The sequence below is a fragment of the Rhyacophila brunnea genome, unplaced genomic scaffold (genome assembly GCF_057557595.1).
Source record: "Rhyacophila brunnea isolate RB1 unplaced genomic scaffold, BYU_Rbru_1.0 scaffold_1, whole genome shotgun sequence".
NCBI lineage: Eukaryota > Metazoa > Arthropoda > Insecta > Trichoptera > Rhyacophilidae > Rhyacophila > Rhyacophila brunnea.
In genome coordinates, this window is record NW_028232751.1 from 23,278,885 (window position 1) to 23,288,799 (window position 9,915).

A 9,915-nucleotide genomic window follows, 5' to 3' on the forward strand; every position below is an offset into this window, starting at 1 on the left:
TTTTTATGTATATTTGTTAGGTATGAGAATAGGTCAACAAGTATATTTCATACCGCTAGGTGATTAGGGTATCTCTATCCAGAATTTTTTTTCTTTAATTTTTTTGAAAATTTCTTTTTGTATTTTTTTTATTATTTTGCATCAAAAAATATCTATAAACCCAAATTTTCATTCTCCTACCCCCACCCTCCCATTTTTTAATCGCGATTTTATTATTTTTGTATGAACAAATTTAACCGTCGTTCGTATTTCAAACAGAACGAAATTATTTATGTTGTTGAATGACAGATGGCGCTACGTCCGAGAAGAATTCAAGAGAAGCGTTGCGTCATTTTGACATTTCATTCGGCATATCACAACGCAGTGCGTGCAAAATTTTGTACGATTTATTTTAATTTATCTATTTTTATGTGCGTGTAATACACAATGCCATCAAGACGCAAGGGAAGCCATTTGGGCCGTCGAACGAATAAAGCAAGAAACATGCGAAATAGTAGAGCAGAAAGAATAGACGAACAAATCCAACAAGATAACAAAAACGTGAGTGCATCTCAATCACAAGAGGCACGAGCTGAACGAAATCAACAACGACAATTGGAACGGAGCCAAGCGCGCCGGTTCGTAGTTAACACACGCAGAGCAAATGACCGACAATGCCAACAAGTACATCGAACATTTACATCCGCTTCGTTCCTTCGTCTCGCATTCGAATACGAGCCAGATATTGAATATTCCGCTCATCCGAAAGTGCTGATTGGTGCTATGGACAAAAAATGTCCCCATTGTCATGCGCTCAAATTCAAACATGAGTCAGCCGGGATGTGTTGCGCATCAGGAAAAGTGCAACTACCAGAAATTGAGATACCACCCAAATTAGATAGGAATGAGATACCCATTCCAAAAGACTTAGTTCGGAGCAACAGAAATAGTTCACAATACTGCGGCAAATGGTCAACAATTCCATTCTACGTTCAAAATCAAAAGCCAAGTATACCACAAAGTAGGCTCATTGCTGCCAATGCCAAACGAACCACATACATTTTTACAAATCTACTTCATGGGCGGTGAGGACATCAATCATGTGGATGCACGTTGCGGCTACAATAGCCTCAATTCGCCTAATGCCAGGCGCATCGTCGGCGAACTGGACGCCCTGTTGAATGAGCACAATGAATTATTGAAATTCTTCTAAGCACACATGCACGAATTGCAAAGTGACAATCACGCAATTGTCATCAATCCTGATAAAACACCAGCTGGAGAGCACGTCCGTCGATTCAATGCGCCTGTTGTTGACGACATTGCTGGAATCATGGTTGGCGACCGCACATCGACGCGAGAAATCGTGATTCGAAGAAGAAACAATAATCTGGAGTTCATCGCTGACACACACCGTTCATACGACGCTCTCCAATATCAGCTAATTTTCTGGAAGGGACAAGACGGATATTGCATAAACATTCAACAACGAGATCCTGTCACAGGTAATTCATTTATTATGAACATCATTACTCATTTTGAATTGAGAAAATGAATGGTTGATGTTTTTTTTGTTTTTATCGGCGGTCATCGTCTACAGCGCTCTATTCCTCTTTCTGTCATATATCCCATCCCCACACACTTACGATACATTCGTTATTTTTTATTTAACAACCAAAATATTCACTAGAAATAATTTATATGGCAGAACAACGTTTGCCGGGTCAGCTAGTATAATATATTATTTTTAACAAATAATAACGCCGAAATCATCAAAAACATTACTAACTACACAAGTGAACAGCAACTTCTTTTTGAGATCGCCATGAAACTTTGAGGAATTGAGCTCTCTGATTGGTTTGAAAGGCCTTGGAGTCAAAACTCACATTATTCTTTGAAATATGTAAGTTTTGACTCCAACAGTTAACTTTGACAACGATTTTCACATAGTTTAAAGTGACTTTTGATACTCAACTATTTTTCTGTATGTTACAGATTTATGCATTTAGAATCACTTGGCGTATTTAACTCAAAAACGACAAAATTGCAAAATGTGCAAAATTATGATTCTAAGGGACTCAAGTACTTCACTACTTAATCATTTTGTAGAATATCAATGTGTATGTTGGTATTTTGAATTAAAACAAACAAATTAATACATTCAAAAAGTATTTTTATCAAAATAATAAACTTACACAATTTTTATCTCATAGGTAATTTATTCAAATTGGGAACAAATTAAGTCTTATCGTTTTACATTAAGATTACTATTTTCAATATGCCTAATTAATAAATATTATAATACATTTTATGACAATAAAGATTATGTGCAGATAATTATATGTAATGCAAATAGATCATTGGTTGAACCTGATTTGATTAAAAATCTTCTGGATAATTCAGTTTCTTAAAAATATTTACATGGCAGACATCAAAAGTCGGGAATGTCAACCTCTACCGGTGGCTCACAACCTTTTTTCATGAGCTACATTACGGATTAAAATTTGACACATTACATTGCGTAGGTACCTATAGAATTATTTACTGCGAACGAGGGGTTATTATAATATAATTGGAATGTCACGCAGACAGACAGCAAAAAATAATGTTCCATATGCATAATTATAAATAAAACTGTCTTATTCTCATATTTGTTTAATTATATTGCACTGAAAAAAACACTCATCTGATAATTTCAACAATACCATAACGTTTCAATATCCATGTTATATCGTTGATGCCATACGTAAAGAATTTAAATTGACTCTGGTTAACTGATCGTTGATATATGGTAAAGTTCTGGACTAAATTAAGACACATGAATACTACAGATTCTATAGTAAGACGACGACATAATAAAAATGTCATAAAGTTATTTGAGTCAATATGAGATAGTTTGTGTGCCTTCATCCAACAGTTAATATACATGAGTACAGTAAAAACAAAACAATGATTCGGTTCGTGGATACACGAATACGCACACATCGGCTGAAGGGTATTTAGACGGCTCTGACCCTTGAACTGACGGCACGTCTCGTTTAAACTCAAAAGTACACCCTGGTCAAAAATACAAAAAGTATTGTTTTAAAGTTTTGAAACTTCTTTTTTGGTATCGTATTTTTTTTTAAATTACAGAAGTCAAAAAAATAAAACTAGGGTGCGGCATACCGCTTTCTGGCCAATCTAAAGAACTCATTTTTAATTTGTACGGGTATTGGGACGCAGAAAATAAAGATACAGACATTAATAATAAGATAAATTTAACGAAAAGGGTTGCAAAAGCACTTAAGCTAACTCCCCAAAAATGGAGTAGTCCGCTTTCTCTTCACCAAAAAAAAAGTGGAAAGCGATTTATACCAAAATCAACATCGATGATTTCGAAAAAGTTATTATGAGAAGAAAGATCGACAATTTCCATAAAGAAAAAAAGTATTACCGGCGACATTGAATAAACAATTAAAAATTGATACAAATTTCATTGTCGTTGATACGTGGGATTATAAAATCGCTGGGTTTCCGGTGTAAGAAGACAAACGACTCTTGATGGGAAAAAATGGATATCGTCACAAAACGTTTTTATCAATAAATCGTTATAAATTTTGAATCAATGTTGTTTAATTAATACGCACAAAAACATTATAAAATCTAGTAACATTTTGAGACATTCTGTAGGTATCCTCTCATCCGCCATCCGCATGTACACCATCGACCAACCGAATCATTGATTTGTTTTTACTGTACATTCGTTACAATTAAACTTTTCATCCGAATGTGTAAAGTTATCTGATTTCATGTTAACGGACGTTATACACAAGACGCTAATAACATCACAGTTAAACCGTTTTTCACCAGTGAGTCATTTTGTATATTTTCATCGCACCAGATTTAGCACATGAATAATGAAACTAATCACAATTAAATGGCTTTTCACGAAAATTTTAAATTTTCTGATTTATCATCGAATCAGACACAGGAGAAATAACATTTGCACATTTTAATGGCTATTCACCAGAATGAATCATTTTATGTAATTTCATCTTACCAGATGCTCAACATATATAATCACATTGTACACTTTTAAATAACTGAGTGAGTTAATTTGTGTACTTTCATGTTACCAGATTTTAAACACGAGTAGTGACATTGGTCACATTTAAATGGCTTTTCACCAGAATGTGTCATTTTGTGTATTTTCATGTTATTAGATGTTTTAGAAGAGTAATTACATTGGTCACATTTAAATGGCTTTTCACCAGAATGACTCATTTTGTGTAATTTCAACAAACTAAATCTGTTACATGCGTAAATACACTGGCCACATTTAAATGGCTTTTCATCAGAATGTGTCATTTTGTGTATTTTCATTTGATTAGATGTATTAGAAGAATAATTACACTGGTCACATTTAAATGGCTTTTCACCAGAATGAGTCATTTTGTGTGTTTTCATCGTACTGGATTTAATAGAGGAGTAATCACATTGGTCACATTTAAAAGGCTTTTCGCCAGAATGAGTCATTTTGTGTAATTTAATCGTATCAGATGTTTTCGAAGAGTAATTACACCGATCACATTTAAATGGCCTTACGTCAGAATGAGTCATTTTGTGTGCTTTTAGATTACCAGATGTTATACATGAGTGATTACATTGATCACATTTGAATGGTTTTTTACCAGAGTGAGTCATTTTGTGTATTTTCATATCACCAGAAGTTTTACAAGAGTAAGTACATTGGTCACATTTAAAAGGCCTTTCACCGGAATGAGTCATTTTGTGTAATTTCAAGTTTTTAGATGTTGAACATGAGTAGTCACACTGGTCACATTTCAATGGCTTTTCACCAGAGTGAGTCATTTTATGTAATTTCATCTTACCAGATGTTATACAAGCGTAAGTACATTGGTCACATTTAAATGGCCTTTCACCAGAATGAGTCATTTTGTGTAATTTCATATTACGAGATGTTATGCAAGAATAATTACATTGGTCACATTTAAATGGTTTTTCACCAGAATGAGTCATTTTGTGTATTTTCATATTACGAGATGTTATACAAGAGTAATTACAGTGTTCACAATTAAATGGCTTTTCACCGGAATGAGTCATCTTGTGTTTTTTCATATTAGAAGATTGATTACAAGAGTAATTGCAGTGCTCACAATTAAATCGTTTTATACAAGTATTTTTGTTCATTTTGTTTTGATTATTTAATTCAGTTTGAATGTTTAAGCAATTTTCCGTCTTTTCCGGATTTATTTTTTTATGAAACGCTTTATGAAGCGTTAATATAGATAATGATGCAAAAAAATCAAAACAAAAACTGCACACAAAATTTTCGTTATTAAAAGATTTTTTCTCCAACTTTATAATAGCCACTAATAATCTGGAATCTGTGACGTTAGATTGTATATGCCTACGTTTAGCAGTGCGACTGACTATATTTGTATTGGTTTCATATATTATCCTCAATTCTTTTTTAATATCTTGCTCGTCGATCTGTATTTCATCGTGTACCTCTTTTAGTTTGATTCTATCTGACAATCCGAGACTACCAAAATAGGTCACGGCAGTGGTTGCAGGAATCAACTTAAAGAAGGTTAAGTATCGAATTAACATTATATAGGCAAACGATATAGGTATAAGAGAGAACATTAATTAGAAAATCAAACATCTAAAGATAATGTAGAAATCTTGACATTTTGGAAGGATCGAATTTAGAGTAAGAAGTGTATGTTGATACGTTATGTCAGCATTTTAGTAGATTATTTTAAAAGAATAGATTGTCATATTATACCTGATTTCCTTGGTTGCATTCGGAATACGAGCAACTAGGTTGAGGGTAATCATAATTGATTTGCTCTACATCCTCTCGAACAATCTCATTCTTTAAGTGAACCGGTTCAAAATCAGTCTCCAGTTTTACAGTGGTCAGGCATTTTGATGGTATCTATAAAAATACATTAATTTTATAAATAAAAAAGCTTAACAGTATCTTCTTATGACGATATAATACTCGTAATTATAGTGTAATATAACGTCTAAGAATATATATCTATAATCTATATATAATAATAATAAAATAATATATATATAATCTAAGAATATAAAAGAAGAAAACACATTATTACAAATTTAAATAGGTATACCAGTGGCAATGGGTCCATACTAACCGATTATTTAAAGCCTACCTTCTAAGAAAACTATATCTTCATGTAATTATTTTAAATTTAAATTACGGTCAGAATTTGAATTTGGAATGTCGACTGTTTAAAAAATTAGTCAAGTTTAGAATCAAATAAATAATTACAATGCGAGTAGCGACATCTGCTTTTTTTTCTTTGAATGAATGATTCTGAACATGATAATCCAAAATATTGACTATCTATACTTATGATGACACATCTCTTCAGGCAAGTCTACTAATTTGGTCTGGTTTGTTAAGCGCCTGAGAGACCGCTTACTACTCTTTATGCAAATTTTATTGTCTATGCCTGCTGCTTTAAGCAAATAATAATTAAATAAGATGATTAGATATATTTTTTAATTGTTTTTAAAAATAATTGTGATTAAATGAAAAAAACTTGTGATTATTATTTAGATTATTTCAGTCATAGACAAACATAATTTATATCATTTTAATTCAGTCATATTGTCATTATCACACGGTGGTAAAGTTTATTTTGAAAGACAAAATTCAGTGATTTACTGTGTTTTGAAAGTTGATAGATTATCTTATTTTGTACCCTAAGTCATTCGTCAGTGCTTTAAATATATAATTATTTGTAAAAATGTCTAGTTTTCGTAGTTATAGTAAAAACCAAATATTAAAATATCGTTTTCGAGTTTGACGTTTGTCCAAAAACCAGAAATTATCAAAGCTGGAAGGTCAACGGTTCATTTAGATTTGCATACAGCAAAAAAACTTATATTAGAATTTTCACAACAATTTATATGATAAATATTCGTTTTTGACTGGCAGTTGTCAATTAAATAAACTTTATTGTTAGCCATGTTTGTTGTTTGCCAAAGAAAAGTCTGCGTGGAATTCTTCTGGCATAAGTGATTTAAATAATTTGACAAATTCAGTGGTAAAACATGTGAAATGATCATAGAGTAAGCCTTTATATTAATTACGTACTGAAATATCTTACGTGTTTTGAATGGCAAAATGACAACGGCTTTTTTCAAAGCCAATGATGACATATTTTTGGGCGTACCTATGTTACGTGTATGAATATTTATGAAAATACATAATTTAAACTCATCGCTCAATTTTATACCGTCAGTGAGCTATTGAAATTTCAACGATTCAGTGTGCCGTTGTCATTTATTAGTGTGCAGATATTATTCATCAGTAGTTATATCGTATGTATTATCTTCAAATTTTGTGTAAGTATACCTGACAAGTGTGCTCTTTTTCTCTGATCTCCACAGTCGACCTCTTTCTAAAACTCACCCTTCGCCACTGATATATACTGAGTATTAATAGAGATATACCTTAAAATATAAGAGAAGAAGAAGAAACATACATAACTATTAACAATAAAATATAAGAATCGTTTTTTTAAGGTTATAAAGTTATATGATTATGTATGTACTGAATAAAAATATTGTGCTCGATTTAAATTTAAAAGTAAGTTCGGGACTTCAAAAACCAAAGTGAAAGTGTCAAGTGTAAAGTGAAAAAACAAATTGGTGTTTAAAAAAGAAATTAGTGTGTTATCCAAGATATTTTCGAGTACCTAATTGTATATGTAGATAATCGCATAATATCATCTACCTATTTAAAATAATAATAAAATATTGTATAAGTAGGTAAACACCTGATATATTGGCTCGTATTTTGAAGATGAGCAACTAGGTTGCGGATCACTGTCTTCGACAAATTCTTCTTCAAAATCAACTCTGGGAGAATCAATCTCAAATTTAATACCAGCAAGGCTGGTTACAGGGCACTGAAAAACAAGGCAGTAGGTATTTTATAATACGTGTTTACACCTACATTAATATTATGCGTTGGGCGCAAACACACGGTCGTTTATGTTCTATGTGACAGATTAGGTATCACAGTTCGATACTGTCTTCAAAATATTAATAAACGTTCAACAGTAAAGTTGTCTTCAGATGAATGAAAGTAGTTAACCAGCGGCCACAGAGACGCAGAACCTGTAGTAAGGTACCTAGATACCTAGTAAAATAATCGATATAAAGTATCAATACAACGAAGTATGATTTAATAAATAAAATTTATAATAAAACATGCTATGTTTCAGCTAGTAGATAGAGTTCAATATGTCACCCAACTGTTTTATTTGCATCAGTAAGAAACCACTTAAACGTAGAATAAACACAATCTTACAATGATTAATAAGTTTGGAAAACCTAACCTCAATAGTGCTGTTGACATCGTAATCATTCTCTTGCTTCATACAAATGTTTGTAAACAGATTGTTAGGTTGGATTATTGGCACATCAAACCATTGTTGCACTTCTGCGTCAGATTGAAAATCATCGAGTTCGCGTTTTACATCCATTTTACGAAGTTTAATTGACGCCAAATTTCACTAGAGTAGGAATTAGATTGACAGACGTGATAATAGACAATTGACTAAAGGTGCCTTCCAGTCAGTGTTGCCATATTTTGAAAGTGGAATTATAGTACAGTGCCTTCAAAATTATAGTATTTCGGCAAAAAATATAGTACGCGTTCTTTCTTTTGACCATGTCCGTCCTAATAGGATCATATGGGCCTCCACGGAGTGGAGATTTGTATTAACAAATTTTGTTTTTACGAGAAATTGATGTCAGCCACTTGCTCAACCTATTAGGTCCATACTCAGACTCATACACAAATTGAAAAACAATTTGTGTACTTGCCAGACCCAGGATTCGAACCTGGGACCCTCGACACTATAGACGGCCCCTTAAGCCACGCGGCCATCGTGGAGTGACCAATAATTTTCTGCATTTTCACAAAAATTAAACGTGGGGTAATTAACGTCTTATTTTTTTAGACAAAATTCAAATGTTAAGTCAATGGTTTCCAAACTTTATGTTACTACGCCTCCCTTTAAAAAAAATCTTATCTAGGCGCCTCCCCCTCCCCCCTTATTTCATTAAATAATATAGACACCTTTTTAAATAGTCAACAAATTACCTACTTACTAATACAAAAATGAAAACAAAATAAACAAGGTTTTACTACTTACATTACATTAATTTTTGACGAAAGAGCTTGTTTATTAGCACAATCAATTTCAATAGTAGTCAATCCAAATTTATCTTTGTTCATTGACAAATGGATTCTATCAAGGATCCCACATCCCGAAGCAAACCCCCGGGCCATGATTTTTCAACCACATATTTAATAGCTCCGAAACAAAGCAGCGCTATTAATAAAATAATGTGAAAAGTGTATTAGCAAACTAACCAAGAACTCTGGCGTAGAAAGCATTTAAAAATAATGGAGACATGGCAAACTTTTTTTGTCATTTTGATTTCCTAAGCTCCAATTTTTATGAATGTCTTCACTTTGTTGTTTTTAACCAGTGAATGCATTAGTGGTCCTAAGCTTGATTTATTCACTCAATTTTTTTTAAATTTTAACCAAATAGACAAGTTTTACAACAAAATTATCGTTCCTAAACAAATTTGCCTCAAATTTCGACATTATGATTAATTTGACCCTTTTATTTCATTTTTTTACGAGATAGCCATTGCGCTTCACAATAGTATAGAAGTGAGGGATTATAAAATTAGTCTCCATATTTGCAGAAAGGTTTGGAAACAACCTGTTATAGGACTGTTTTGTGTGTAGTTTATAACTAGCGACCGTTTTATAAACTATGCACACATTTGCTAACTGTAAACCTGTGGCTACATTAATTGTGTTAAACTTTTCGCGCTTCTCTTTGCAAAACTCCGCGCATCCCAGCT

General features: G+C 32.5%; 1 long non-coding RNA gene across 1 annotated transcript; it reads right to left on the bottom strand.

The window, feature by feature from the left end:
* Nucleotides 1–3,184: 3,184 nt before the first annotated feature.
* Nucleotides 3,185–8,589, bottom strand: LOC147079584 (uncharacterized). Its single transcript, XR_015069977.1, has 4 exons — nt 8,367–8,589; nt 7,803–7,934; nt 5,774–5,926; nt 3,185–5,565 (listed from the first exon to the last, which is right to left on the bottom strand). It is a non-coding gene; the product is annotated as an uncharacterized LOC147079584 (long non-coding RNA).
* Between the last annotated feature and the right edge of the window lie 1,326 nt (nt 8,590–9,915).